Source organism: Hylobates moloch, unplaced genomic scaffold, assembly GCF_009828535.3.
Source record: "Hylobates moloch isolate HMO894 unplaced genomic scaffold, HMol_V3 SCAFFOLD_4, whole genome shotgun sequence".
In the NCBI taxonomy this organism is placed as follows: domain Eukaryota; kingdom Metazoa; phylum Chordata; class Mammalia; order Primates; family Hylobatidae; genus Hylobates; species Hylobates moloch.
In genome coordinates this window covers 171,423,915-171,447,903 of record NW_026652279.1, presented here as the reverse complement: position 1 = coordinate 171,447,903, position 23,989 = coordinate 171,423,915, and the positions used below count along the sequence as shown (strand labels likewise).

The 23,989-nt window shown below is 46.8% G+C and overlaps 1 protein-coding gene across 3 annotated transcripts in view; it reads left to right on the top strand.

The window, feature by feature from the left end:
- Positions 1-23,989, top strand: part of RAB20 (RAB20, member RAS oncogene family) — a 119,339-nt gene that overhangs the window by 53,873 nt on the left and 41,477 nt on the right. The gene's annotated exons all lie outside the window — the stretch shown is intronic.

Here is a 23,989-nt window from a genome sequence, read left to right as displayed (position 1 = left end):
AGAAACTGGAAATAGTGTGACACATTTTCAATGAGTGTGTTTTTAGAAGCCTGAAACTCTGAAAGTTCTGGCTTCTTTTATGTTAGCATTTTAAAAAGTCATATACCCAAAGGCCCCGTCCAGAATTCTTAAATTGCCATCTTGGGTGCACCAGTATGCTGAATAAACAAGATAATAATGAATTCTCTCTTTAAAACTGAATTAACGAAGCTCACAGAGGTACTTCCAGTTCTCCCCCTCCCTTTTGCCTTCTTTGATGCTTTATTATTATTATTATTATCATCCCAGTTAACATCATGACTAATTTATTGGCAGTCGTCTTGTGTAAACAATGTCCCCCAGGTAAAGAGGTGCATTTCCCTGATCTTTGCTCCAACTCTGTCTTCCGCCCCAGGCTGCAGGATGAGGTTTACTGAGCTGACTGCCTCACACTGAGCATTTGGTAAGGATGGAACACATGCTCTAGAAGTCAAATCGAACCCAATTCACGAACCCAATTTGCTTTTGTACAAAGTCAAATTGAACCCAATTTGCTTTTGTACAAAGCTTTGCCCCTCTGCTGCTTTCGCTGGCTGGCTGGGATTTACTGCTGCCCTTGGTTTACAAGTAGCAAGGTTAATGCAGGAGTGTTATTGGGGGACCCAAACCGAAAGCTCTGTAGCGGCCGCCGTTGGAGGCAGATTCTTAACACATGGCGTGTTTCTGGAACAAGAGCTGCCCTGCAGTGCTAGAACGGCCCCTGCATCAGAGAGAATGAAGTAGCAGTTTCGTTTCGACTGGCCTCTTGCTTCTTCAGCACCAAGGACATGATGCAGCCGGAATCTTGATCACCAGAGGATTTTGCAATTGTGCTGATGTGATGCCCTGGATGTCTTGAAGCGTTCCTGGGGGGCAGCAGCTCATTTCCTGGCATCTGAGGCTGCTGCTGCTTGTTCGAAAGATCCTAAGGGTGAATTATTAGAGCTCCTCAGAACAGAGGGTGGCCAGGCCCCTTCTCCACATTCCTGACTTCCTGTGTACACACTCAGGCGGCCCTGGCCCAGAGTTGGCAGGGACACAGGGCACCCTTGCCTGCCTCCTCAGTGGCCTGTGGCCTGACCGGGTACTTGAAGGGAAAAGAGAGGTAGGAACCTTTTCTATAATTGTTGGAAATTCAGAATTTAGCTTTTAGGGGACCCTATTCTTTTCTTTCATTTGTTTAGCTCCTAAACTTTCTCTCCATCCCACAGACATTGCTTTTCAAATTGTTTTTGTTGTAATTGTCATAACTGAGGCAGAATGATAAGGACCAGCCGGAGGAGGAACCATTTTGAAAGTTGCTTTTAGCAACACAAGGCAGGGTGGGCTGGGGTGGGGGTGCAGGTGTGCAGAGGGCGACAGGATGTTTAATAGTAAAAACGATTGCACGGGGGTCAGTGTACACCCAGTGCCTGGCTGCTTGTAGCCTGCAAGGCAGGCAGTGGATGGAGCTGAAGAGGGGGAATAGAGTTGGCAGGGCGGAATTGCATTACCCTATTCCATTGACACAACAGTCCTCCAGAGGGAGGTGTGATTACTTGCATGTTAAAGATGGGGCCAGGCGTGGTGGCTCACGCCTGTAATCCCAGCACTTTGGGAGGCTGAGGCGGGTGGATCACGAGGTCAAGAGATCAAGACCATCCTGGCTAACATGGGGAAACCCATCTCTACTAAACATACAAAAATTAGCAGGGCATGGTGGTGCACACCTGTAGTCCCAGCTGCTCGGGAGGCTGAGGCAGGAGAATCACTTGAACCAGGGCGGCAGAGGTTGTAGTGAGCCAAGATCGCACCACTGCACTCCACCCTGGAGTGCACTCCAAAAAAAAAAAAAAGAGGGAAGACAAGGCTGCATGGTGGCTCATGCCTGTAATCCCAGCACTTTGGGAGGCTGAGGCGGGCAGATCACTTAAGGTCAGGAGTTCGAGACCAGCCTGGTCAATGTGGTGAACCCCTGTGTCTACTAAAAATACAAAAATTAGCTGGGTGTGGTGGCTGGCGCCTGTAATCCTAGCTACTTGGGAGGCTGTGGCAGGAGAATCGCTTGAACCCTGGAGGCAGAGGTTGCGGTGAGCCAAGATTGCACCATTGCACTCCAGCCTGGGTGACAAGAGTAAGACTGTCTCAAAAAAAAAAAAAAAGAAAGATGGGAAGACAGCAGAAGTTAAGTGGGATTTAGACCTTGGTTCATCCAACTCCAACTCACCTTGTCTCATTATGCCCTTTTAGGGGGCATTTGCCACTCCCAGCCCTTGTCTAATTGGGTACACAGATGTGGAGTGGTTGCTGGGCATGGGTGGGTACATCCAGGAGGCAAACGGAGGTTGCCCAGCGAGGAGGCGGAGCCCTAGAAAACACACCTCTGTGCTCCTCTGTGTCGCGTCGCGTGGTTGCTCAGGACAGCCTAAAGTGGTGTTGCCTGTTGTTGGCAAATATAAACTGAGCTTCCCCGGTGCCGGGCACTGTTGGGGCCCTCGTTCTACAGCAGTGAGCAGGGCGGCTGGCCGCTGCCCTGCAGGCTCTGCATTTGAGGAGGGGGAAAAGCAGGCAGGAAGTGAATGGTACAGCTTCACATCTGATCGTTGCTCTGAAGAAAACACAACAGGCTGATGAGAAGGCGGCTGGTGTGCCCAGCACAGACCTGGTCCCCAGAGCCCTGGAGACATGCTCTCCGCATTTGTTTTCCTTCCCTTCTCAAGGCCGTGGACTGATGGCCGGGAGGTGGGGGGAGGGGGGCATTACCTGACTCACGTCTGCATCCCCAGCACCTGGCCCTTGAAGAGCCAGCTTGGAAGGCGGCGGGGAGCCTAGAATTGAGCCGCTCCCCTATGCCGGCATCCAGCTCCAGCTGCGCCTCTGCGGACTGGGTGTTGGAGAGAGTGAGTGCGTTTTGTATGTGGAATGGATGCACGTCTGTGGGAGCCTGAAGCCAGGCTGTGACAGACAGAACAGTGGCCACCGCAGAGATGACACATCCTGGTCTCTTGAGAGTCCTCTGGCCTTTGGGTCCTTCTGAGGCACCAGCAGAAGGTTATGTGGCCACACCAGGGCCTCCTCTCCAGCACAGGTGTTCCGGATGGTGGGCCTCCTAGTGTGAGCCTCCCAGCAATCTGCCTGACTGAGGACCTCCCACATCACCAAGTCCTGCTCCTCTTTGTTCAACAATTCTTCCCTCATCCTATCTGTTCTTCCTCATCTTAATATAAACAGCAAGAAAAATCCACACCTTCAACACTTTGCTTGGAAATCTCCTCAGCTAAATATCCAACTTCATCACACATGGTTTTGCTTCCCTCACAGCTGTGGGGCATGACTCAGGTGAGGTCTCTGGCACCACATCCTCACTCCTCCAGCTGATAACACAGTCCTCATTCCGACCCCAGGCTTCCACCTGTAATTGGCTCCTCCTGGTGGAGGTGTTCACTACGAGGATGCAGGTTTTCTCTGCTATGCTTCTCGCTTCCTTCTGATTCCTCACCAGCAGGGCTGTTCATGTGCACCTTCCTGCCAACCATCTGTTTAGACCAATCCAGGCTGCCCTCTCATGATCCTCAGATCCTCCCAGATCTGCCATCGCCCAGTTCTAAAGCCACTTCCATGTTCGTGACAGCCTCTCTCTGCTCCCGGTTCCAAAATCTGTGTCAGTTTCCTATTGCTGCTATAACGAATTAGTTACTTAAAACAACACAAATTTGCTGGGCATGGTAGCTCCTGCCTGTAATTCCAGCACTTTAGGAGGCCGAAGTGAAAGGATCACTTGAACCCAGGAGTTCAAGACCAGCCTGGGCAGCACAGGGAGACTGTCTCTACAAAGAATAAAGAAGCTAGCCAGGTGTAATGGTGCGCACCTGTAGTCCCAGCTACTTGGGAGGCTGAGGTAAGAGGATTTCTTGAGCCTGGGAGGTTGAGGCTGCAGTGAGCCATGATCATACCACTGCGCTCCAGCCTGGGCAACAGAGCAAGACCCTGTCTCAAATAAATAAATAAATAAAAATTAAAACCATAGATTTATTGTCTTTAAGTAGTCTGGAGGTCAAAAGTCCCAAATGAGCCTCTCACTGGGCTAAAGTCAAAGCTTGCAGGATTGCATTCCTTTCTGGAGGCTGAAAGGAGGAACCCGTTTCTTAGACTTTCCTGGCTTCTGGAGCCTGCCTGATTTCCTGGCTTTATCCTCTCTCCGAAAAGGCAGTCAGGTTAGGTCTGTTCTACACAGCATCCCTCTGAACCAGCCCCTCTGCTTCCCTCTTCTAAGGGTTTAAAGGACCCCTGTGATTTTGTGGGATCCATCCTGGTCCTTGTTTTCAGGGTGGCTGACTGGCAGGCTCAGCGTCCCTCACCCATGTGATGTGGGCCCAGGTTCTGGAGATCAGGGCATCTGCCGGCCACAGCTGTGGCCATGGCTGTGTCATCTCCTTTTGCATCAGGCTCCTCCTGTATAATAAGGGAAGAAAGGGGCACCTGTCTGAGCATTGTTAGGAGTCAGCAAGTTAACGCTGGCAAAGTTCTCAAACAGTGGCCAGAATGAGGAAGTACCACGTGAGTTTTGCTTAATAAACATTGTCTCCTGGCCTTGGGTGCCTGTCACTGAGATTACACCGGCAGGCATGTTACAAAGGGAGGAGGGAGGCTCAGCTGGGCCCCCAGCAAACAAGTCTCTAATAAATGGGGAGGCCACGGCGAGGAGAGGGAAGGCGGGGGACACTGGCGGTGGCCGTGGTGAAGAGTGAGAATAAAAGTCGCCATCCGCCACCCGAGGGCTCAGCAACCTGGGAGCCCTGGCCATATTGAATTTCTTCCTTTGCTGTTTGGAGTCGAGCCGGGGGCCGGCTGATGACTAGTTTCACCCGCCGAAGGCACAGGCTGATTCACGTTTGCACTTCTCTGGCGTCCTCTGCCCAAGCTGCGAGGCAACAGTTCCTCTGTGTGTCTCAGCTAGAAGTCTGAGCTTTGGCATGAGGCTTGCAGACCCCAATGCTCTTGGTGCCAGAACCCAAGGACGGGTGGACGGCAAAGGTGTGGAAGAGAGATGGGCCCAGCCTCTGGCCTCTTTAGAGGATGCTGATGGCTGAGCCACCTGAGAAGGGATCAGGGTGCGATGGCCCTGGAATCTGTGTGACAAAAGGCAGGACTGAGAAGATGGAGGGCTCTGTGGTGTGGAATAGAGAGGACTGGAGCCCCAGTCCCAGGAACTGTTTGAGTGTTGGAAGGTTGTCACATGGAAGAGGAATTCAAGCCTCATTTGAGTTCTACTCCGGCGCATTAGAGTCGTCGGGGGTTTGTGGTGGGAGAGCAGGTGTGGCCTGTGTGTAACGGGATGGGCTGCCTCTGAAACTCGCGCTTCCAACACTTACAGTAACTGCCACTGTATGTGGGTTCCTGCCACGTGCCAGGCCCTATACAGGCTCCATACTCCTGGGCTACATCCTTTTCACAAGGCTCCTCCTGGGAGGCGTCAACGTTGCCGTCCTACAGACTGGGAAGCAGCATCTTACAGAGGGGAGGTGGCTCCCGCAGTCGCTCCCTGACACAGTGCCAGGGCTGCTCATCTTCACAGCTTGGTCTTCCTGCCCTTGGGAACCCAAGGTCTGGATGCTGCTTGGCTCAGGACCTAGAGTACGGGTTTCTCAGTGGATCAGGTCCCTCCCTCCCAAGCCGAAATGCAAGGAGTTTTCAAGGAAAGGCTCGTGATGGGTTTAGGATCTCAGGTTCTCCAGGCGCTCTCTGGCCTCAGAGGTGCTGTGAACTCAGGCTGGGCTCTGCAGGGAATGAACATGCTGCTTTGCTCATGCAGGCTCTTTCGTAAGCCCCAGGCAAGATTCTGAGCAATTGGTTTAAGAGCTTTCTCTTTACTTGAACAACTGCAGTGCAGCCCAGGAGAGGACGCTGGAGTTTCTGGTTGTGAAATCTTGGTGCCTGGAGGAGGGAGAATGTAAATACTTGTTCCCGTGAAGTTAGCTAAGAGACTGGCCTGCATCCTGTGAACTGCTGTCTGTCCGAGGCAGAGCCCAGGTGGCTTTTGTGAAGGACAAAGGTGGCTTGTGGGTGAAGGTGCCGAATGAGAGGGACAGTTCAGCTCTGAGGACTGCGAGCCCCCACCTCTCTCCTTCCAGTCCACACGGAAGCCTCAGCCCCCAGCCCCATGACAGCTGCTCCTTAGGGAATGGGGTGGAGGCTGTGTCATATGTGTTGCTGCTTCAGGTTGGAACTGTGATGATGCTGTGGGTGGGCCTGGGGAACAGCTCTCTTTGGCAGGGACCCCATGGGTGGCTGAGAGTCGGCACTTTTGACTCACGTGTGAGGACTGCACATTTTTTAAAAGCCTTGAGAGATGGGTGCAGAAGTGAATGCACAGCCTGCAAAACACGTGGAGCCAAGGGGATTTTATTTCTTTATATAATTATTTAATTTTTTTGAGACAAGGTCTTGGTCTGTTGTCCAGGCTGGAGTGCAGTGGGGTAACCATAGCTCACTGTAACTTCAACCTCCCAGGCTCAAGCAATCCTCCTACCTCAGCCTTCTGAGTAGCTGGGACCACAGGTGTGCACCCTTATTTAAAAAAAATTTTTTTCTTTTTGTAGAGACGGGGTCTTGCTACACTGCCCAAGCTGGCCTTGAACTCCTGGGCTAAAGTGATCCTCCTACCTTGGCTTCCCAAAGTTCTGGCATTACAGGCATGAGCCACTGTGCCCAGCCAGGAGTCAGATTTTAGCTGGCTTTCCTATTACATTAGTTTCTATTTTAGCCTCACTCAGGAGAGGCTTCCGAGTGGTTTTTGAGGCCTTAATATGGTGACCCTCAGCCTGACAATTAGTGTTTGTGTGCCTGGAGACCATTTGGTCAATTACACGGTCTTTCTACAGATCCGGGGGCTGACGCAGGCCTGCTGCTGGTTGTTGTAAATAAAGTTTTATTGGCACAGCCACATGCACATGCATGCACTTAAATGCATTGTCTATGGCTGTTTTCACTTTGTAATGGCAGAGTTGAGTCATTGCAACAGAGATCAGACAGCACCGAAAGCCAAACATATTTACTATCTGGCCCTTTGCAGAAAACATTTGCTGATACCTGGTTTAGGTTGTGTAAAGGAGATAACGCTTCTCTAAAAGTCTGTTCCCATAGGTATAGACACTTCTAAAAAGGTTTAATATTCAGCAATTGTAGGACCCCAAGATTCAGTTCAACTCAACAAGCAGCTCTCAAGTTTCTACTGTGTGTGTGTGCTGAGCTAGAGTGGAGTGAGGGTGGATTTAAGACGAACACCAGCTCCTACTGAACAAAAGATCTTGGAAGAAATGCCAGTTAAGGTTTGTATCTGGAAGGTCAATCTGCAAAACCCCAGGCGCATGGGGGTCCACATGGTCACCTCTACTGAGGACTTTGAACAGGTGCCTTCTGGGTGTAAGGCCTCATTTGTAGAGTCCCTCTGCTTTATTGACCAGCAACAGTGGCCTGAATATGAATGTGGGTATTAAGATAGGGGAAGGAGAATTAATTGATTGTCCTGGCCTCAGCAGGAGTGGACAAAGCGACATTATACTCGGAGATTGCAGAGCACAGTGGCCGCTTGCGAGCAGTGTGCGCTGGGAGGCTCGGCCCACAGCCTTCTGGAGTGGCGCCTGGGAATCCTGGGGTGCCAGGGGGACCTTGCAGGCCCTTTAGTGCGCTGTGGTTCAGCAGAAACTTAATTAAGGTCAACTGTGTTTGTTAACGAGCACCTGAGTCGCACTGAATGCCTTTGGGAGACAATTTCATGCTTTGTTATCTGTAAGCTCTCTGGAGAAATAGAAAATTTTATGTATGTATGTATGTATGTATGTATTTGAGATGGAGTCTCGCTCTGTCCCCCAGGCTGGAGTGCAGTCTCTGCTCAGTGCAAGCTCCGCCTCCCGGGTTCACGCCATTCTCCTGCCTCAGCCTCCCAAGTAGCTGGGACTACAGGTGCCCGCCACCACGCCCAGCTAATTTTTTGTATTTTTAGTAGAGATGGGGTTTCACTGTATTAGCCAGGATGGTCTCGATTTCCTGACCTCGTGATCTGCCCGCCTCAGCCTCCCAAAGTGCTCGGATTACAGGTGTGAGCCACCGCGCCTGGCCCTATTTATTTATTTTTAAATTTTTTTTTTTTTTGAGACAGAGTCTCGCTCTGTTGCCCAGGCAGGAGTGCACTGGCATGATCTCGGCTCACTGCAACCTCTGCCTCCTGGGTTCAAGTGATTCTCCTGCCTCAGCTTCCCGAGTAGCTGGGATTACGGGTGCCCACCACCGTGCCCGGCTAATTTTTGTATTTTTAGTAGAGACAGGGTTTCACCATGTTGGTCAGGCTAGTCTTGAACTCCTGACCTCAAGCAATCCACCCGCCTTGGCCTCCCAAAGTGTTGGGATTACAGGCGTGAGCTACTGCGCCCGTCTTATTTATTTATTTATTTATTTTTGGGACAGGGTCTTCTTCTGTCACCCAGACTGGAATGCAGTGCTGTGATCTTGGCTCCCTGCAGCTTTGACCTCGTGGGCTCAAGCAATCCTCCCACCTCTCAGCTGGGACTACAGCACTACCACACCTGGCTAATTTATATATATATATATATATATATTTTTTTTTTTTTTTGTAGAGACAGGGGTCTCAGTATGTTGCCCAGGCTGGTCTTGAACTCCTGGGCTCAAGATATCCTCCCTGCTTGTTCTCTCCAAGTGCTGAGATTACAGGCATGAGCTACCATGCCTGGCTGAAACTTTATGATGCCAGATCAAATTGCCCTTCTTTCTGTATTGAGACTTCACATAACATCCCTCTCCAAGAAGAATAAATTTTGTACAAACATACACACATGTACAAACACACATGCCTAAACAGGTGTTGATTCTTAGGATAGTGGATTCATCACTGCGATGACAGAGTTCCGTGGTCCAGCTGGCCACGAACGCTGGCCCAGGCAGGTTACCCAGGCAGGTTCCAGCTTCGTTTCAACCCTGACTTCCCTGGTGCTGTCTCTTCTGCACCTCACTGAGGGGTCTGTCAGGCCTCCTGGATCTGGTCACCTTGCCTGCTCAGAGCCCCTCCAGCACTCCCCAGCTTATCGCTCCTCTTGTCTGCCTGCTGGCACCTGAGCCCTGATGCACCATTTGCAGTTTGTCCTGTGTGCCCTGTCTTTCCTCTGTTCTCACAGGTGCTTACAGTGTCTCTGGCAATGCCCAGCTTGAATTTTATCCCATCTTTCAGTGAAGCATTTCTTGGTCTTTGTAGCAGAGGGAAGAATTCCTCCTTCCACCAAACTGCTACAGAGTGACCTTGCACCCCGTAGTACATACTGCTGGTGTCTGTTTTTCTGATCTCTTTTTCTTTCCTTGGATTTATAAACTCCTTGGGGTCTACTCACTTGGAGTTTCCCACAGAATGTTAACGCTTTGCTCTGTGATATTTTTGAAACTAAGTTTTTGCTGAAGGAAACTTTTGAAAGCAGTGGGAAAAATTCAGAGTGACATTAGCAGTTTCATTTTCCTAGCGATGTATTGACCCTGAATGATAAAATTAGTGTGGAAATAGCATTGTCCTGAGTGCTATGATACAATAGGCCATTGTGTGCGTGGTAGGGAACTGTGGGTCTGGGGCATTAACTATATGGTATCCTAAAAAACGTCTTTAGTAGCTCTTGATGTCTTTTGAGTTCAATATCATTACAAATCTATTAAAAAGACTAACACACCAGGACTGCTTCTGGGAAGATGGAAAAGATGTATTTTCCCCTACTCTTCCCTCTAATTACAGCCCAAAACCTTGAATTTTATCTTAAAAGCAAACATAAGACTCTGGAAGGTGGCAAGGAGAAGGCAGATCCACTAGATACCTCGGGAATGTGTTTCAGGAAAAACCTCTAAACGCGAGTTTTTCCTCTGCTCTCCCAGCGCCACAGCCATCATTGACACAGGACACTCCTGTGAGCAAAGGTGGAGGGTTTTTCCCACACACCGAGCAGTGGACACCAGCTGGGTGTCCTCCAGTTTAACTCCGACACCATCTACCTGGAGGTAGCGTCTCATACCACAGGGTGAGGGCTCAGTCCCACAAGACCACCCTTTCCTTCCCCCCTAGTTGCAATTCCAGGCGTCTGGAATTTCTGATCCACCGGCTTCAGGTGGGAGTTCCCACGACCCCGTCTTTGGGTTCAATTAATTTGCTGGGAAACGGTTGCTTATGTTTGTTTACTAGTTAATAGACAGGATATTGCAAAGGATACAAATGAACAACCACATGAAGAGACACATGGAGCAAGGTCTGGAAGGGGTGCCACGGAGTTGGGGTGCCGCAGAGTTGGGTGCCACGGAGTTGGGGTGCCACAGAGTTGGGGTCCATGGAGTTGGGGTGCCACGGAGTTGGGGTGCCACAGAGTTGGGGTCCACGGAGTTGGGGTGCCACGGAGTTGGAGTGCCGCGGAGTTGGGTGCCACGGAGTTGGGGTCCATGGAGTTGGGGTGCCACGGAGTTGGGGTGCCACAGAGTTGGAGTCCACGGAGTTGCGGTGCCACAGCATTGGGGTGCCCTTGTGGCATGGGGGTGAGTTCTTCTTTACCTTCCTGTCGGCCTCCATGTGCTCGGCTTTCCGGGAGCTCCCTGAACTCTGCTTTCTGGGCCTCTTAGGGAGACTTCATTGGTTGTCTGTGGTCGAGGCATGGGCATCATGCCAAAATGTGATTGGAAAGGCCGGGTGTGCTGGCTCAGGCCTGTCACCCCAGCACTTTGGGAGGCCAAGGAGGGTAGATCACTTGAGGGCAGAAGTTCGAGACCAGCCCGGCCAACAAGGCGAGACTCTGTCTCTACTAAAAATACAAAAATTAGCTGCGCGTGGTGGCGCATGCCTGTAATCCCAGCTACTCAGGAGGCTAAGGCAAGAGGGTCGTTTGAACCCAGGAGGCAGAGGTTGCAGTGAGCTGAGATTATGCCACTGCACTCCAGCCTGGGCAACAGAGGAAGACTCTATCTCAATTAAAAAAATAAAAATAAAAATAAAGAATTTAAAAAAGTGTGATTGGATAAAAAGGTTGCAATCTAAGCCCAGCAAGACCTGTCTGTTCAGATTCCCTGGGCCTTTCTGCAGCATTCCTTCCTCTAGGGTATGGGGCAGGACCCTCTCTGGAAGGAGGGTCTAATGACCCACAATCAGATTAGAGTCCTGCCTGGGCCAGGTGAAAGGAGGGCAGGAGAAGGTCAGAGAGATTTCGTTCCTGAGGCCTAAGGCACCCAACATTATAACAAAAGACTGTCACAATGGCTGCAAGAACCGTGAGCTGGGAACCGTGGATGAAAAGACACAGTGGTGAGTTCCCTGGATTCCAGATTCAGGGCTGAAGAAGCTAGAAATTCAGAAATGCCAAAGGGCACAGGCAAAATGAATCTGCATTCAAGAATTCAGCTTTTGTCTGAAATATTCCTTCCTGCTTAACCCAAGCTGATACAAATCAACACACTTCACTTTTAGTAGCTTATATTCTAACACAGACCAAGTTAAGCTTGTATCCCCGAGCAAAGCATCGCGTAAATATTTGCTGATTTGTGTTGTGGACTCACAAGATGTTGATGGCAACGGATGTCTTTCCTCCCTCTGGCCTGGCCGCTCTCTGCACGCTGGTCTTAAGCCTCTGAAATAGCTCAGCTACCTAGTGCTAGGGTTCTGCAAGGAAGTCGGGGTAGTATCCTGTGAAAAACTGGCCTGGGAAGTTTTGAATCATCACACGCATGTTCAGGCCTCTGGGTTCTGTAGGGACCCAGCCCTTGCCTTGCTGGAGCCCCTGGGCTGTGAGAGTAGTAGGCATTTATCATGCTTCTGGGTGCCAGACATCATCACACTCAGTGCCTTCTGGCATCGTCTGTTGTTCCGGCTTCCACTTTGTGTGCTTGGTGTTATCCTCACCTCTCGGTGCAGATGAGGAAGCTGAGGCCCAGAGAGCCTAGGGAGCTTGCCCCAGGTCGCACTCCAGGTTGGGGAGCACAGATTTGAGGTGGGTTTTTGTCAAAGTCCACCCTTCCTGGCACTGAGCTGGTTAAGAGGCTACGATGGAGCCTGGACCCCTCACACTGGAGCAGTGCACACCGATAGACCCCGCATAAAACAGGAACAGAACAGACCTAACCAAGAAATCAGGTGAGCCCACTGTGCTCTCCTGGTGCCTTCATGAGGATGGAGGCAGGTGAGACTGAATTATGGACATTTCTAGAATGACAAGTTTGTTTTGTTCTTGTTTTTGTTTTTTGAGACAGAGTTTCATTCTGTTGCCCAGGCTGGAGTACAGTGGTGTGATCTCTGCTCGCTGCAACCTCCACCTCCCAGCTTCAAGCGATTCTCCTGCCTCAGCCTCCCGAGTAGCTGGGACTACAGGTGCGCACCACCACACCCGGCTAATTTTTGTATTTTTTGTAGAGTTGGGGTTTCACCATGCTGGCCAGGCTGGTCTCGAACTCCTGACCTCAAGTGATCTGCCCACCTGGGCCTCCCAAAGTGCTGGAATGACAGGCGTGAGCCACCGTGCCCGGCCAAATTATGGTATTTTCTAATCTATCATTTTGCCTTGCATTATTTAAAATTAAAAGAAAAATTGTTGGATCAAAACTGGCATTCTAACTGAAGTTGCCTTGAGGATAACAGTGTCTTTTATTTTTGTATTCTGTTGACCAAGTTTTCTATTTATATTTTGAAAGTTCTTAATTTTATTACTAAGAGCCTTGGCGGCGTAAGGAGTTCCTCTGGTGGTGGCTACACAGTTATATAATACCTGCTATGGGAAACTTTTTGCTCCAGGTTATATCTGAAATGCTTACCTATATTTTAAAGTAAGTGTTTAGATACAAAGAATAAATGGGACGGCCTATTTGCAATACTGTTGTGTAGGCTGATAGTCAGCATTAGCCTGTGGGGTCATGCAGGCTTTCCAAGACTGAGGTTCCAGTCTGTAGACTTTGGCCTTATGTTAAAGCTTTGGCCTTAAATTATAGCCAGTGCTTCCACAACACTTAGTATGTGCCAGAGGCTATGCAAAACGCTTCCCCATTTTAGCTCCCTTAATCCTCTCTGAGACCATAGCAGGTAGCAAGGTTGTTCTCCAGGAAGTGGTGGAGTGGGGATCTGATCTGGGCAGACCTGTCTGAGGGTTTATGCACTTAATCTCACCAGCCTGCTGTGTCCTTCATAGAAGTGACTTGGGTCCTAAAGTGAGAGTGGAACTGGAAAGGAATTGCTCCAGGGATGCATTCACTCACACAACGTAATAAATATACATCGGGCTACGTTCTATTTCGTGCACGGGGTGCCTGTGAACTAGAAAAGTCCTGCTGCACCCAACGGTAGTAAATGAAAAGTAGTTTCAACCTGTGGCCTGTCTCATCACTAACGAGATCAATGTATTAAGATTCCTGTTAATGCTTTCCGCATGTAGAATTACACGCACTTCATTCACATAGGAAGCTTGTTCACCTCGTGTCTGAGATGCGCTTTCTCGTTTAAGCAGAGCCAGCTGATTCAGTGTGTTTGAGGCAAGGGTCTGTTCCCTTTCCTGACCTTGGCTGCTCTAGTTCAGGACGGTCTGGTTAGAGGAGGCCCCGTGTAGACCGCTGTGATTTGGCACGACAGTCAGCTTCCTGTCCTTGACTGGTGGCATTCCAGGCTTCTGACATATGAGTCCTTGAGAAGGAAGAACACTTTCTATTGTTTGTGGTACAAAAGTTCAGCTTGGCCAGGCATGGTGACTCATGCCTGTAATCCCAGCACTGCGGGAGACTCAGACGGGAGGATCCCTTGAGGTCAGAAGATAGATACCAGCCAAGGCGACATAGCGAGACCCTGTCTCTACTAAAAATTGAAAAAAAAAATTGCCAGGCATGGTGGTGCACACCTGTAGGTTCAGCTACTGGGGAGGCTGAGGTGGGAGGATCACCTAAGTCTGGGAGTTTGAAGCTGCAGTGAGCTGTAACTGCACCACTGCACTCCAGCTTGGGCAACAGAGTGAGACCCTGTCTCAAAAACAAACCAAACAAACAAAAAACCCAAAAAACAAAAAACAGAAGTTCAGCTTGTACTGTTCACAAATGCTCCAGGTCAGTTAAGATTTGTGAGCCTGGGCGTCACCCAGCGCCATGCCATGACACACGCTTAGTGGCCCTGTCACACAGACCAAGGGTGGCCTGCAGAGCCGCTGAGTGCATCAATAAAAAATGAGGCATTTCTACTTAGAAATGGAAGACTCGTGTGTAACTGTGCTTCCTTGTGGGTTGGAACTGCCTTTTGGGACGCTACCATCTCATGGCATAACTTGAAATGACTTATGTTGCCCAAATAGGTGAATTTAGGGGATGTACCTTTCCCCCACAGCTGTATTTGGGATCAGCAGGTATTCTTTTTAGATGAATCAATTGGAGCACTTTTAGAAAACAAAATGAAGATATGATCCTGTCTCTGAGTCTTAGTGATCTCTTCTTAAAACTGTAGTAATAAACCTTATTTCCAGGGACAGTTATGAAGCTTAAATAAGATGACAGATGTGCAGGGGGCCCAGCATGGTTCTCAACTCTCAGTAATGCAATGGCATCTTCTTTCTCCTGGCACGTCATAGGTTCCCTTAGCCTTCGTAAAGGGTGATAAGGATTAAATGGCTGAGGCGTTTTTTTTTGGGTGCCTGTCTCATGGGGTTTCTCTGCTATGTGAAGGAATCACTTTCAGAATTATGGATTGGAATGGCTCTGGTTGGACATTGACTTTTCATCTGCTTTGCTGCGTGCTTGGTCCTGGCTTCTGAGTGAAGACTACAGGATCCATGGTGTTTCTGTGGAGTCAGATCATGAAACAGGAATGTAGAGCTCAGAAGTAAATGCAACATTTTCCCCCACATCAAGGCTCTGTAGTCATTAATTGCTTAATAATAGAGAACAAAGGACGGTAAAGAGCTCCTTAACATTAGAGGGCATATTTTATAGACTCCTATTGTGCCCTTTTTATATGTTGCTTTGTACTTCCTTCTTTTTGAAGGGGAGTGCAGGAATTTTATCATCTTCCCGAGGTGGCACTGATGCACCTCTCTAGACTTGCCCAAGCTCTGGGGGCCCATGTGTCCACCTCAGTCACCACCTCAGCACAAGGATCTCCAAGCTCCTTCTAGTTTTAATATCCTGATGTGTGTAGAGTGAACACTCAGTGAGTGTGAACTTGCTCATTCATTTATTCAGCACTTTTTGGAGGACTGCCCATAAATCAGACGCTCTGCTAAGCGTGGGCAAGTGGCAGTAGACAGAATACACAGCCCAACTGGGGAGACCGACCACAGACAGAGCATTCACAATACGATTTCTAACATGTGCTGTGAGGAAGAGTAGAGGGTGCTAGGATGGGCACTAGTTCGGGAGACCTAATATACTTATTTAATACTTTTTAAATTTTTGTGAGTACATAGTAGACATATATATTTATGGGGTACATGAAATGTGTTGATATAGGCATGCAATGCATAATAATTGCATCATGGAAAATGGGGTATCCATCCCTCAAGCATTTATGCCTTGTGTTACAAACAACCCAGTTACACTCTTAGGTTTTTTTTTGTTTTTTTCTTGTTTTTGTTTTTATTATTATATTTTGGGTTTTAGGGTACATGTGCACAATGTGCAGGTTTGTTACATATGTATCCATGTGCCATGTTGATTTCCTGCACCCATTAACTCGTCATTTAGCATTAGGTATATCTCCTAATGCTATCCCTCCCCCCTCCCCCAACCCCACAACAGTCCCCGGAGTGTGATGTTCCCCTTCTTGTGTCCATGAGTTCTCATTGTTCAATTCTCACCTATGAGTGAGAACATGCAGTGTTTGGTTTTTTGTCCTTGCGATAGTTTACTGAGAATGATGTTTTCCAATTTCATCCATGTCCCTACAAAGGACATGAACTCATCATTTTTTATGGTTGCATAGTATTCCATGGTGTATATGTGCCACATTTTCTTAATCCAGTCTATCGTTGTTGGACATTTGGGTTGGTTCCAACTCTTTGCTATTGTGAATAGTGCCGCAATAAACATACGTGTGCATGTGTCTTTATAGCAGCATGATTTATAGTCCTTTGGGTATATACCCAGTAATGGGGATGGCTGGGTCAAATGGTATTTCTAGTTCTAGATCCCTGAGGAATCGCCACACTGACTTCCACAATGGTTGAACTAGTTTACAGTCCCACCAACAGTGTAAAAGTGTTCCTATTTCTCCACATCCTCTCCAGCACCTGTTGTTTCCTGATTTTTTAATGATGGCCATTCTAACTGGTGTGAGATGGTATCTCACTGTGGTTTTGATTTGCATTTCTCTGATGGCCAGTGATGATGAGCATTTTTTCATGTGTTTTTTGGCTGCATAAATGTCTTCTTTTGAGAAGTGTCTGTTCATGTCCTTTGCCCACTTTTTGATGGGGTTGTTTGTTTTTTTCTTGTAAATTTGTTTGAGTTCATTGTAGATTCTGGATATTAGCCCTTTGTCAGATGAGTAGGTTGCAAAAATTTTCTCCCATTCTGTAGGTTGCCTGTTCACTCTGATGGTAGTTTCTTTTGCTGTGCAGAAGCTCTTTAGTTTAATGAGATCCCATTTGTCAATTTTGGCTTTTGTTGCCATTGCTTTTGGTGTTTTAGACATGAAGTCCTTGCCCACGCCTATGTCCTGAATGGTATTGCCTAGGTAGGTTTTCTTGTAGGATTTTAATGGTTTTAGGTCTAACATTTAAGTCTTTAATCCATCTTGAATTAATTTTTGTCTAAGGTGTAAGGAAGGGATCCAGTTTCAGCTTTCTACATATGGCTAGCCAGTTTTCCCAGCACCATTTATTAAATAGGGATCCCTTCCCCATTTCTTGTTTTTGTCAGGTTTGTCAAAGATCAGATAGTTGTAGATATGCGGCATCATTTCTGAGGGCTCTGTTCTGTTCCATTGATCTATGTCTCTGTTGTGGTACCAGTACCATGCTGTTGGGGCCCTCCCAAGACTAAACCAGGAAGAAGTTGAATCTCTGAATAGACCAATAACAGGTTCTGAAATTGTGGCAATAATCAGTAGCTTACCAACCAAAAAGAGTCCAGGACCTGATGGATTCACAGCCGAATTCTACCAGAGGTACAAGGAGGAACTGGTACCATTCCTTCTGAAACTATTCCAATTGATAGAAAAAGAGGGAATCCTCCCTAACACATTTTATGAAGCCAGCATCGTCCTGATACCAAAGCCTGGCAGAGACATAACCAAAAAAGAGAATTTCAGACCAATATCCTTGATGAACATTGATGCAAAAATCCTCAATAAAATACTGGCAAACCGAATCCAGCAGCACATCAAAAAGCTTATCCACCATAATCAAGTGGGCTTCATCCCTGGGATGCAAGGCTGGTTCAACATACGCAAATCAATAAATGTAATCCAGCATATAAACAGAACCAAAGACAAAAACCACATGATTATCTCAATAGATGCAGAAAAGGCCTTTGACAAAATTCAACAACCCTTCATACTAAAAACTCTCAATAAATTAGGTATTGATGGGACGTATCTCAAAATAATAAGAGCTATCTACGACAAACCCACAGCCAATATCATCCTGAATGGGCAAAAACTGGAAGCATTCCCTCTGAAAACTGGCACAAGACAGGGATGCCCTCTCTCACCGCTCCTATTCAATGTAGTGCTGGAAGTTCTGGCCAGAGCAATCAGGCAGGAGAAGGAAATAAAGGGTATTCAATTAGGAAAAGAGGAAGTCAAATTGTCCCTGTTTGCAGATGACATGATTGTATATCTAGAAAACCCCATTGTCTCAGCCCAAAATCTCCTTAAGCTGATTAGCAACTTCAGCAAAGTCTCAGGATACAAAATCAATGTATAAAAATCACAAGCATTCTTGTACACCAATCACAGACAAACAGAGAGCCAAATCATGAGTGAACTCCCATTCACAATTGCTTCAAAGAGAATAAAATACCTAGGAATCCAACTTACAAGGGATGTGAAGGACCTTTTCAAGGAGAACTACAAACCACTGCTCAATGAAATAAAAGAGGATACAAACAAATGGAAGAACATTCCATGCTCATGGGTTGGAAGAATCAATATCATGAAAATGGCCATACTGCCCAAGGTAATTTATAGATTCAATGCCATCCCCATCAAGCTACCAATGACTTTCTTCACAGAATTGGAAAAAATTACTTTAAAGTTCATATGGAACCAAAAAAGAGCCTGCATCGCCAAGTCAATCCTAAGCCAAAAGAACAAAGCTGGAGGCATCACGCTACCTGACTTCAAACTATACTACAAGGCTACAGTAACTCTTAGGTATTTTTTAATGGAGACTGTGTTAGTCTGTTTTCATGCTGCTAATAAAGACATACCCGAGACTGGGAAGAAAAGAGGTTTAATTGGATTTACAGTTCCACATGGCTGGGGAGGCCTCAGAAACATGGCGGGAGGCAAAAGGCACTTCTTACATGGTGGTGGCAAGAGAAAATGAGGAAGAGGCAAAAGCAGAAACCCCTGATAAAACCATCAGATCTCGTGAGAGTTATTCACTACCACGAGAGTAGCATGGGAAAGACTATGCCCCCATGATTCAATTGCCTCCCCCTGGGTCCTTCCCACAACACGTGGGAATTCTGGGAGATACAATTCGAGATTTGAATGGAGACACAGCCAAACCATATCAGAGACCTACTTGAGATTTGAGGGTGTGTGGTGCGTCACTGTCCCTCGGTGAGGCGCTTTGCCTGTGTTTCCACACTCACTGTGGCACTCCTCTCTGGTTCTCCGTGTGTCTTCCTAGATGTCACCCTCCACAGGCTCCAGTATTCCTGTCTGTCTATGACACACATCTCTGTGCCTTCTTGACTTCTTTGAGTTGGTTATGACCTAGGTCTGGCTCCTTCATTGAATGAGTTTAATGTGTCTTTATTTTTACATCTGTATTAGAGTCATGATTTTGCCGTTTTTGGAAAATTATTTTTAACATGTGTCAAGGTAGAATTGCTTTAAAATCCCACTCATAGATTCAATGCAATCACTATCATAATTCCAATGGCATTTTTTACAGAAATAGAAAAAAAATTCTAAAATTTATGTGGAACCACAAAAGACCCAAAAGAGCCAGCAAAATTCTTGCTCAATTTTGAGCAATAATAAAGTTGGAAGCATCACACTGCCTGACTTCAAAATATGCTACAAAGCTATAGTAATCAAAACAGCATGACCTCAGCATGAAAACAGACACATTGACCAATGGAACAGGGTAGAGTGCCCAGAAACAAATCCACACGTTTACTGTCAGTTGATCTTTGACAAAGATGCCAAGAACCTTTGGGGAAAGGACAGCCTCTTCAATAAATGGTACCAGGGAAACTGGATATCCATATGCACAACAAAACCAGACCCTTGTCTCACACCATATACAAAAATCAGGCTGGGTGCCTGTAATCCCAGCATTTTGGGAGGCTGAGGTGGGTGGATCACTTGAGGTCAGGAGTTTGAGACCAGCCTGGCCAACATGGTGAAACCGCATCCCTACTAAAAATACAAAAATTGGCCCGGTGTGGTGGCAGGTGCCTGTAATCCTAGCTACTCAGGAGGCCAAGGCAGGAGAATCACTTGAACCTGGGAGGCAGAGGTTGCAGTGAGCCGAGATCACACCACTGCACTCCAGCCTGGGTGACAGAGTGAGACTCTGTCTCAGAAAAAAAAAAAAAAAAAATCTACCCACATTTGATTAAAGATTCAAGCATAAGACCTGAAACTATAAAACTATTAGAAGAAAACATAAGAAAAAAGCTTTGCAGTGTTGGTCTGGCTAATGGCTCTTTTTTATGTGACTCCAGAAAGCACAGAGAACAAAAGCAAAAATAGACAAATGGGATTGCATCAAACCAAAAAGCTTCTGCAGAACAGAAGAAACAATCAACAGAATAAAGAGAGAACATCCAGAATGGGAGGAGATATTTGGAAAGCATACAGCTGATAAGGGATTAATATCCAAAATATATAAGGAACTCAAACAACTGAGTAACAAGAAAACAACCAGATTAAACAATGAGCAAAGGGCCAGGCGCCGTGGCTCGCACCTATAATCCCAGCACTTTGAAGGCCGAGGTGTCAGAGGATCACTTGAGGCCAGAAGTTCAAGAACAGGCTGGGCAACATAGTGAGACCCTGTCTCTACAAAAAAATAAGAAAAATTAGCCAGACGACGTGGTGCACATCTGTAGTCTCACCTACGTGGGAGGCTGAGGCAGGAGGATCGCTTGAGCCCAGGAGTTTGAGGTTCCAGTGAGCCAAGATCACACCACCGCACTCCAGCCTGGGTGACAGAGTGAGACTTTGTCTCTAAAATAAAAATAAAAAAAAAATGAGCAAAGGTCTTGAACTGAATAGACATTTCTCAAAAGAAGACATACAAATGGCCAACAGGTATATGAAAAAATGTTCAATATGACTAATTGCAGAGAGAGCCAGGTTAGAAGTACAGTGAGCTGTCAGGTCACACCTGTTAGAATGGCTGTCATCAGAAAGACAAAGGGTAAGTGCTGGTGAGGATGTGGAGAAAAGTGAACCCCACACGGTGCTGGTGGGAATGGGAATGGGTATGGCCATGGTGGAAGACATGATGGTGCCTCAAAAAATTAAAACTAGAACTAACAAATGATCCAGCAGTCCCACTGCTGGGTATCTATCCAGAAGAAAGGAAATCAGTATTTCTCAGAGACGTCTGCACTCCCATGTTCACAGTAGCCAAGATACAGAATCAACCTAAGCTTCCATTGATGTGCACGGATCAAGAAAATGTAAATATACACCGTGGAGTACTATCCAAGCTTAGAAAAGGGAGAAATCCTGTCGGTTGTGAACCTGGAGGACATCATGGTAAGTGAAATAAGCCAGATACAGAAAGACAAATACCACATAGTCTCACTGATGCCTGGCATCTGAATAAGTTGAACTCACTGAAGCAGAGTGGAATGGTGGTTACAAGGGGCTGGCAGGTGGGTGGGGAGAGGGAATTGGGGAGTTTTTAATCAAAGGCTACAAAGATTCAGTTCTGCAGGCTGAATAAGTTCTGGAGGTCTAATGTAGAGCCCCAGGCAGGTGGCTGTAGTTAACAGTACCATGTCATAGGCTTGAAATTGGCTCAAAGGGTAGAGTTTAAATGTTCTCTCTGCACACCCATGGTAACTATGTGCAGTGACAGATGTGTTAATTAGCTTAATAGGGGTAATCATTTCATAGTACATCAAAATATCATGTTGTACATCTTAAATATGTACAAATTTTGCTTGTCATTTATACCCCAGTAAAGCTGAGAATAAAATACAGCAAGTGTTCTGATTAAAAACAAAACAAAACTCGTCATCCTGCACGTTGTGCCCATGTACCCTAAAACTTAAAGTATAATAATAATAAAATTAAAGCAAAACAAAACAAAAACAAAACCAACAAACACCCTTATTATTTGGCAGTTCCTGCCCCAGGCTGTTTGCACCCCTTTCCTGCTGATGGTGGCCACTGGTTACTGTCTCCGTGGGTGAGCATCTGGGGTCTCTGATTCCAGATGTGTGAAATGTGGACACAGATAGTGGGGAGAAAGAAATGCAACTGTGAGTACATGTATTTGTGCATGGCATGTACGTGCATGTATGTGAGTGTGTGTGGGTGGCTTGAAACTCTGCCTGGCACTTGAAGTAAAGTCGCAGTCAGTTATCCCTTAGGGAAGTCCCTTTGGAAGGAATACTGACTTGGTTAAAGGAATCAGATCCAGTTGGTGCAGGGACACTGAGGAAGCTGAGCCCCAGGCAGGCGAAGGGCTCTGGCCCAGAGAGTTCCACTAATACCAAGATTAGGGCAGGCAGTTCCCTGCTAACCTGGCTGCTTTTCCTGAAAAATGAGAAGTCAGAAGGAATGGAGGAAGTTTTAAATACTTTCCAAGTTGACATTGTCACTGGAACTCTTCTAGTGAATCTTGTGTTAATGAGAAGATAAGAACCTTTCAGGTGTGCCAGTGTGTGTTTTACAGCTCAATCTGTTATATAAGTGTATTTTTTGGGACTTGCCTGTTTCTGTTAATATCGGAGTGTTAAAGAACATCTCTTTGAGTAATTTGGTTTTATCATTGAACTATTTTTAGTAAATTCATGTCTGAAGAGTGATGTGATTTGAGAACTAAGCTTCTTATTGCTTTACATTAGTCATTTTTCCAGAAGCCAAGTAGTGAGCCACAGGTGGAACTACTTTACCTGCAGTTAATGATTTGAGTGGTTCATATGGCGTATGACACTTGCTTTATTTTCAGTTTATCCTTCAGATCATCGAGCAGAAGCAACAGAAATGACACATGCAGATTTGGGTAAAAATGCATTGATGTGGCCGGACGTGGTGGCTCACGCCTGTAATCCCAGCACCTTGGGAGGCTGAGGCGGGCGGATCACCTGAGGTCAGGAGTTCAAGACCAGCCTGGCCAACATGGTGATACCCCGTCTCTACTAAAAATATAAAAAATTAGCCGGGCGTGGTGGTGGGCGCCTGTAATCCCAGCTACTTGGGAGGCAGAGGCAGGAGAATCGCTTGAGCCCGGGAGGCGGAGGTTGCAGTGAGCCGAGATTGCACCATTGCACTCCAGCCTGGGCAGCAAGAGTGAGACTCCATCTCAAAAACAAAAACAAAAACAAAAAACAAAAAATGCACTGATGTATGTTTAAATGTGAAAAATCCATTTTCCTGGCATACTTCTCCTCTGCCTCATGTGTTGCAGTTCCATTAATTGGAAATGGTTTTGGGTTTGGATTCTTATTTCAAAGAGGAAAAAAGCTTCATTTCACGTGCAGGGGTTTGGATGGGTGTCGGTCAGTATTCGCCACGCAGTCCTGGTAGTTGAGTCTCTGGATGTAGACAGTCATTAAGCAGGACTGCAATACTGATTTTTATTTTATTACCAATATAAACCCTTGGACTTGCTAAACTAGAAAAGTAATCATCCTCCTTTATGTTATAAAGCACAGCTATGTTTTTGAATGCCCTTTAATTGTCATAGACTATTCAGAACAAAATTAAAGCAACTATAAATGCAAGCAACTACATTGGATTACTGAATTTGAATTATTAGCTTATTTAAAAAATAAGGTTACCTAATCACCTCCTTTCTTCCTGTGATTGATGAATTTGTCTTGAGGTTTTAGTTCTCTCTTCTGGCAGAAAAACGTTACTATTAGAGGGGTAGGATTGTTGTCAACTCCACAGTCATATCCGGCTGCTGGATGTTGGCTCAGAGTATTTTCTTGGTACAATTGAGCAGAGTTTTCATGAGATTTTTCCTGGATGGTGACAGGTAACCATTGTGGGGCTCTCGCCTGGCCAGGGACAGTGGAGGAAGCTTGGTGTCAGAGTAAGAACGTGAGGGAAGTGCACAGCTGAGCACACAGGACGGTTCTTTCACAGTCTCGCCCCTGCTGCCTTGTTGGGAGGAAACAGCCATCCCCAGGGAGCTGGTTTTCTGGGAGTGGATTCAGGCATTTTGCTCTTGATGCATATCTTGACTTTTGGGTTTGCTCAGCCCTTCTTTATTTCTTTTTCTTTTCTTTTCTCTCTTTTTTTTTTTTTTTTTTTTGAGACAAGATCTCTCTCCGTCACCCAGGCTGGAGTGCAGTGGTGTGGTCATAGTTCACTACAACCTCTGCCTCCTGGGCTCAGGTGATCTTCCCACCCCAACCTCCCCAGTAGCTGGGACCACAGGGGCGCACCACCACACCCTGCTAATTTTTGTATTTTTTGGAGAGACAAAGTCTCACCATGTTGCCCAGGCTGGTCTTGGACTCCTGAGCTCAAGCGATCCTCCCTCCTTTGCCTCCCAAAGTATGGGATTACAGTCATGAGCCACCGTGCCTGGCCTTTTTCTTTTAGATTAGGAAATACCAACAGTCTTTTTTCTTTTTC